This window comes from Neltuma alba, unplaced genomic scaffold, assembly GCF_004799145.2.
Source record: "Neltuma alba isolate B1F8T4 unplaced genomic scaffold, ASM479914v2 tig00000353_pilon, whole genome shotgun sequence".
Taxonomy (NCBI): domain Eukaryota; kingdom Viridiplantae; phylum Streptophyta; class Magnoliopsida; order Fabales; family Fabaceae; genus Neltuma; species Neltuma alba.
The window spans coordinates 109746-117895 of record NW_021632018.1 but is presented as its reverse complement, the minus strand read 5'-3'; positions in this window follow the sequence as shown (position 1 = coordinate 117895).

Genomic DNA, 8150 nt, shown 5'->3' with positions numbered 1-8150 from the left:
ATAATTTTATATCAAATAAGTCCTCAAATAATTTTTTCATATTTTTTATGGAATTATTGAGGTCTCTACATATTTAAAATAATTATTTCAGACTAATTTTTTACTGTTTTTTCTAAAAAGCCTCTGTTTATAGAAAATTCTGTAATAAATTATTTTCATGCCATTTCTACCTCCAAAGTCTCAAATAAGGTTCCAATACCTCTAATTTACCTTTTTACCATTTTCAGAAATTTTCTAGAATTTTTCTTCAATTCTTCCATTTTGCCATTCCTAAACCGATAATTTCAAAAATATCAGTTCGAACAAAAGTCAGATCTCAACACAAAAATTGTTTTACCTCTGAGTCTACTTTATTGCTTCACCCTCTATCTAATTTATTATTCACATTCCCAAGGTTAAAATTGGCGGGATGTGACAGTCTCTTCCACTTCACAGTTGTTAATAAAGTCTCTTCTTTATGCTCCACATCATCTCTATATCCATCTTCACCATAGGGGAACAACAACAAATATTGTAGTGGTAAATATGCTGTATGAAGTTCACTGATTCATCTAGGAAATCTAGATAGTTCCTCAACTATCACATCTTGAACATTGAATGACGTATCGATATCCCCTACTATTAAAGCAGCAACTTTTGAAGCTATTGGTAAGCTGTAGATTCGACCATCATGAGATCTCGAGCTAATTACATCTTAAGCTCTATATGTTCATACCAGTTAATCATTGAAGTGGTTGCATGATATTGATGAACATAGGCATTTACTTCATCTAAAAACTTCTTTTATTCTTTAAACCAATAAAGGGTCCATTGTAGCTTGAGTTATGTGCTTGCTGTGAAAATTAGTTGATACATAAAAATAAAAAACAATCAATAAAATCAATATCAAAAAAATAAATCTAAATCTAAATCTAAATATAAATGTAATATAAAAATATTTAAGCATATGTTTCTTCACTTACAGCAGAAATATGATTTGCAACCTCATTGTTAGTATCATAGATGTAGAGTTGAGAATAGACTAGCTTAGCACCTTGTGCAGGTAATAAACTACCAGTGCCATGGTAATTCATTCGAGACATGACAAATGAATATGGACCGTGCCCATAATTTTTTGAATGACCAATTTTTCCTCCTATGGAAGTGAAGGAAAACATATTATATTGTCTTACGTTAGCATAGAAGTTCTTTGATTCAACTGTGTCCTTTTGGAAAAAAAATTTATATAATGCTAAAGGAGGTAGTTTCAATGACGCGATCTGCACCTTACCCCCAAGGCAACATAATGAGAACATATTGGCATTCCTCTTTGTGTCTTTCTTGACTCTTTCATTGTACCAAAGTAATGCCCCACAATGCTTGCATAGATATGTTGGGTATCCTTTGTCAAGATATATTGATATTAAATACACAGGGATTTTTGTTCGAATTAAAATTTTTGTCAAATCATTGTTTATGCTTCATAATTATGAGTTTGTTCATTAGAGAAACCATACCTTCTTGAACAGGAGAAGGCACTATCTTTACGGGTACTGTTGCGATATCAAAGATTTAGAGGAGGTCCTTGTTGTCTGTTATCTGAATGTAATGTAATTTAAATAAAATGGTTAGATTAACAGGGTGCAATTGAAAATAATGTGATGTAAATAGTAGAAGGGAAAATATCTTTGAAGATACCCATTTACTTACTTTCAACCAAAGAATTGTGATTTGCTTCCCTTTTAGAGCTGTTACTATACTCAACAGCCAAAAAGAATTCAAAGCATTCTTTGACCAATGCTGGGTTGAAGTTTTGATGAGTAGGCAGATGTGTGAACATTTTCATCAACTCTATTCTGTATGTTCATTGTTGAGTTTACTGAAGGATACTGGGTCACTTTAAGCATTTTAGATAACATGTGGCTTGGTATTGGTAGACGATAATATGGAACTATTTTATGTGATTAGAGGTGAGTTTTCAATAAAAAAGAGTAATTAGTTTATCTTCGCTATGTCTTGTATGAAAAATAGATGGTACTTACAAATTGTTTTGTCATGCACAGTTTCATGTGAAGGCCGAATGCGTGGAGCAGTAGATTTCTTGTTCTACATGTTTGCAAAGAATTTGAACCTTGAGCTCTTGCGTTGGTACGGTTCATCTAAACGTGATGATGATATATTTTGTGAAACCACTATTTTTGTAATTTTTTACTTTTGGACATCTGATCTTGCAATTTGGAAATAACATTACATTGCAAAGTTTAGTTAACCATATAATATTGTACTGCAAAGTTTAGTAAACCATATGGTCTCAAGAATTACAACTGACCCTATGTTAGAGAAGTAATTAGTTATATTGATACTGACCTAAGCTGCTGTAAGTTCCATATTGGCAAAGAAGGTTAGAGGACACATTACTTAATTCATAGAGGGTAGATGTTCTTCTTCATTGCTTAGGTGAAGAAAAAAATATGTTTTGACTAAGGACATCAGAAGGCTGAGTTTGTTGATCTGATGATAAGTAACCAATGCTATGAACACATTTGTTCTCATCCTGTGAGCATACATTTCATTTACTTTTTTTCTTTGTCTTCATTTCACATCGACGAATAATGTCTCTGTAATGAACTAAATTTCTGTTTCTTAATAGTAGGAACATATGGAGGAAATAACCAATAATAAATAATATCACCAACATAGAATGACGATAGTATTAGACCTAAGGTAAAATTTCATGCATGTAGAACCAAACTTACCTTCCACTCGCTACGAGTTCGATGATGAACCAGAGTCAAATAGAAACCAAAGTTCAGTCATATTTTGAGCAAATATGTCGTACTGAGTAGAAGTTGAAGGCTCTATTAGATAAAGCGTTCAAAAGTTGTGTACCAAGATTGACACATCATGCTGAAGACAAGTAGGTTAGCACACTGGATAGTACTATGTGTAGGTTTTGATAGTGACTTAGGCTATTATTTTAATTGCAATTCACATATATCTTATGTATTGGAAAGAGCATCCCGTATCAGTCAATACATCATCCTTTTTTAGGCAACATTATAAATATAAATTATAAATTTAATTTAATTATATTTACATATTCCTATACTTAATTCAAAAGCGGTTCATATTGGCTTCTAATATACATCCAAGATATGAAGGTATTCAATCTATTTAATTTTTTCTAATCAAATGAAGGTATTTATAGCCTATCTAAAATTATGTATTGTTTGTTGAAGTATAAAAGTTGACTTGTGAACACTATAACTTTTTTTTTAATTTTTATAAATATATTGATGATACCTATCCACTAGATATTGCGCATCAAAATTAAAAGTTTGAAGAAATTAGAAAACAATCAAATTGTAATAAAATATATATTTTCATTTCTTAAATGTCATATATACTTTGAGAACTACATATTTAAAATTAAAAAGAATATGTCTACTTGATATCAACTCTTGTGAACCATAAATTGTCTTACTTGCTTGAGCCTCCACTAATTATATTTACATATTGCCATATTTAATTCACAAGTGGGTCATATTCGCTTCTAATATACATCCAATAGTTAAAAGTATTTGATCCATTTAATCTTTTCTAATCTATCCAAGTTTCTGTAGCCTAGATTACATCAATTCTTTAGGTAGATATCTAAAATTATGTATGATTTAATAATAGTTGGTTAATTGTAAAAGTAACCTTTGGATTGCAACAAAAGCAAGTATGACGCAATTACTTAGTTAAGCTATAGTCTTCAGATTTTTAGTCTTGACTTGTTAATTTGGTATAATTAAATATGAAAATAGGGCTAGATGATATACCACATAAGTAATATAACATTAACCTTACATACCGAAACACAACATGACTTACACCACCAGATATACAGCATGAAGACAAAGAAACTAAATTAAGCAGCTAATAACATGAAAGTATTCGAAATTAAGCAACACATGAACTAGATGAAATTACATGGAAAATACTACAAATTAAACCACCAAGATGGGTCAAGAGCTACTTTTCCTGCTTATTGATCTTGCTAAGACGTTGTGTAGCTAGTGAAGATGACCCAATTTTGCTATTATTAGTTATGTCATCCAAGGCTAATTCTTTTTTACATGCATCTTTCTTTTCCCTTAGCCTGGTACAGGAGTCACCCTTTTGGCATAATTCAAAAGAGTCATGGTTTCATTACCCTCATTCTGTAACATCCCAACTTTTGGGCCTAGAAGTACCAGAAATAGCCTGAATTGGATAGGCTACTAGACTCCTTTTGAGCAGAAGTCCCAAAGATGAGAAAGGAAGTCAAAGCAGTTTTAGGGACTAAACTGCAAAGTGAAAGTTTTCAGGGGCTTAAGTATAATCAAGTTAGAGGCTCCAGTAAAGTCTCGAAGACCCTAGAGAGAGAAAAGAGGCTAGATACAGGTTAAGGGTTAAGTTAGAAACCTCAAAGAGAGGATTGCATGGAGTTAAGTCCAAGCAGAGACTAAATCGTAAATTCAAAAAGTTATGACCAACAGGGATAAAAATAGAAGAGTACACAGAGAATTCCAAGAAAATCCTAGAAAATGGAAAATAATATTCTAAGGCTCTTCTGTGAAGAGAAAAGATGAAAATACCCCTGAGGCAGCTTAAATGGAATTTATGAGGTTATGCGGTAAAAAGTATACCGTTTGAGGTAATTATTTGAAATAGCAAGAGACCTCAAAAATGTACACAAAAATGAGATTAGATGGTTGAGAGGTTGTACTAATTTATAAAATTAGTTTCACAACCAAAAGGTCAGTGGAATGGCTTTAATAAATTAAAAAGACGATTATGCCGATAAAAAGGTGTTTTAGTAAATGAATTTTTATGCAAGGCTTAAAGGAAATGTTATGACCTAAGAAAATTCATAGATATTCTATAGAATTAAAGAGAATTTATGGAGCAGATAGAAGAATTTTTGAGCTCCGGAAGGCCATAAAGAAAGCCAGAGAAACGTGGGCCAAGTAAATTTAGAAGAATCAAGTTTGATTTAACGGCTAGGATCTAATCTCCTTTCTCTTCCACCACATTTTTTACACTTGGCACCTTCTAGAAGAATGAGGCAAGCATGATGCAAGAAAGTGATGTAATGATGATACAAAAGTCCACTTGAACTTCCAAGATTGCCCTTACTCCTTCTTCTAGCTACCAAGAGCATTTTAGTCCATTCAAACCAAATTTTTGCCTATAAATAGGCACTCCCTCCCCTCATATTTCGGCCAAGCAAGGAACCATAGGGAAAACTCTGCTGCTCTTACATCTAGAGAGAGAAAGAGCTATTTTCTAGTGAGAGAAAGTCTACCTAAGTTCAAGCTTCAAGATCAAGGTATGTGATGGTTATAGCATTTGATTTGATGCCTATTTCGAATTAGTTACTGTTCATATCTAATTCTGAAATTTTGCATGCTTAAAGTATACTCTGTAATCTTTAAATCCATGCATAGAACACTTCATTTGGATATGTGTACGATTTATAGTGATTTTTCAAAGTTAGAGATTGAAATCTGGAAACAGTGTTGAACTTTTGAAAGAGTGTCGAGTTCCGTACAATTCCAATGCTGTTCAGCATAGAATTGGTTCCTAAAACTATTTTTCCTTTAAATTTAACTTAAGGAGCTTTTAGTGAGACTTAGAACCACTTAATTGTGATTTTTCTAGAATTAATTATGAATTTTTGAAGTTGAGCAAAATTTCTGGAATTGCTGCGTGAACAGTACTCGCAAACCAAAATTTTCAGATTTGATATTCTTAAATCTAAGGCCATTTAAAGTAGTCCTAATTGACAATAAATGGATCTTAAGGATGGGAAATGATGAGATTTATATTAGAAAAGCTAGAAAGAAACCCTAAAAGCAAGAGAAAGGGCTGAGGTTCAAGAGAGCTAGTCTTGAACTTTATGTAATCTAGAGGTTCTAATGGATTGTGTGATCAATGTGACTATGTTTAGAACCTTTGGAACATCCAAGAGGATGTTTGGTGATGTTGACCGAATACCCACATGGTTGGAAAGTCAAGGGAGTCAAAGGAAAAGTAAGAGGAAAGCTTGAGGTGCAAGGTAGTGAACTTACCTATTGTCATTGCTTGATGTTGTATGCTTGTGTGTTGCTGTGTACATGTTATTGAATGTTATTGTGACATGTTTTAGCTGCTGTAATTGCTATTTATGATGAGTAGACTATGTCTTCATGGCCATGCATCAAGAAGTTAGCTTTGAGCATGCTAATATGTCACTAATTGACAAGAGAATAAACAAGTTACGGGTAGTACGTTAGCATCCATCCAGCATGATTATGTGGTATTGTTTGCTACTGAGATTTCCCTGAATCTCACCCCTCCCTAACCAACCATTTAGGTCAATCATCAATGGGCACTAACGGCATGAGAAGCAAGGAGAAGAAAGCGGACAATTATTGACGTTAATGATTGAGATTATGTTCAATGTATAATTCTCCTATGTTATAACTTTATGTTATGAATGCCATCAATTCAATGTGTTTGTTTATAATGTTTATGGCATGAATAAAAGTTTATGAGTATGAATGGGAAAGAGAAAGCCCATGTTATGTATGCCAAAGAAATAAAAAGAATTAAAGTAAAGAGATGTTAAGGGATAAAACGTAGGTCTTGGAGCAGTGAGTTTGTAGCTCCAGTTTGACCTATCAAATGAATGAGTTAAGTCAGACATTTGGCAAACTCATAGTACACATCCCAAGCTTTAAACTTAGAGGTAAATCACCTCTTTTGGATGTGTACATAAGGAGATATGAATTTCCAAAGTTTAGGCACAGAATCTGGAAAGTCCAGATTTTACCAAATAAACAGTAATTGTTATCCAATAAACTGTATGAATTGGGCAAGAATAAGTGCAATTGGGTATTTTTCCCTTAAAGAGCATTAAAATATCTTTTCGTAGAATTTTAGAACACCTCTATATGATCTTTGTAGAATTAGTTATGATTTTTCAAAGTTGGACCTGTAATATGAAATTTGCACAGTGAACAGTAATTTCGGAAAAGTAACGTCCTAAAGGAGATTTTAAGCTCAAGACCATCCAATGTGATAAAAAAGGATTCTAAATGGATTCTAAGATATTATATAAGTAAGGTGTGTCACATTCTATTCAAGTGATGGGTCAAGCCCAGGTAAAATGTTGGCTATTTTTGTAGATGTGTTAATATCTACTCTATTGGTCTCAATTTGAGAGAGGTATTGGAAAAGGGTAATAATCATAGTAAATAATTGGAATCACTGATTTTAAATACTTACAGTTTTTTGAGTAAATAATCTACATATCTTCATATACATAGTGAGATAGGACTGCACCTCATCCATGACATGCATTTTAATGCACTTCATTCCCCTGTAAAAGAGAAATGTTAATCATTTTGCATATATTATCATACTCTAAATGAGAGGCCATATTAAAATACCTCTTTAGCAGCTTCTACAAATGGGTCCATCAAATCCTCATAATAAGTAATTGCAGCACATTAATGCTAGAAAGGAAACTTTTTATTATACTCATTCAGTTTCAACTTGAGGATGAGCTTTTTGCCAAGCAAATTGTCCACCTCTACAAGGAATCTAAAGTGATCACCCTATATGTACACATTACACAATATTGTTGATATCAATTAACTAAAACAAATAGTAGATTATGCAGTCTTGCCAAACAGTTACACAGCTAGCTTATCCTAAAAGTTAATTAAAACTTTCCCAGTATTATCAAAGACAATATAATTAACTTTCAGCCTACAAATTAAAATGGAATAATGAGTCTAGTGCATGGTAATGTGGATGTGGAAAAAAGAACACAATTTGGATTAACATATGTAATACTTAGGTACCATAGCACTAGGGGCTTTTTCACAAGTTCCGTAATAAAGAGCCTCATTTTTATCCTTGGGGTTTTGTTGCACATTTAGAGCACCCATCATAGACCTATTTATGCCCAGTCTCTAATTTCATAAGTGTGCAATTAATTATGAAATGCTCCTCTTGCAATAACAAATGTCATGTATTCAATAAGGAACCACTTAACTAATAAGAATAATTAATGTAGAATAAACAATGGGTTTACAATTTTCTACTGTGGGATCTCAAATATCAGAGCTTTCTTATTCTTTTTTATCATGCTTAAA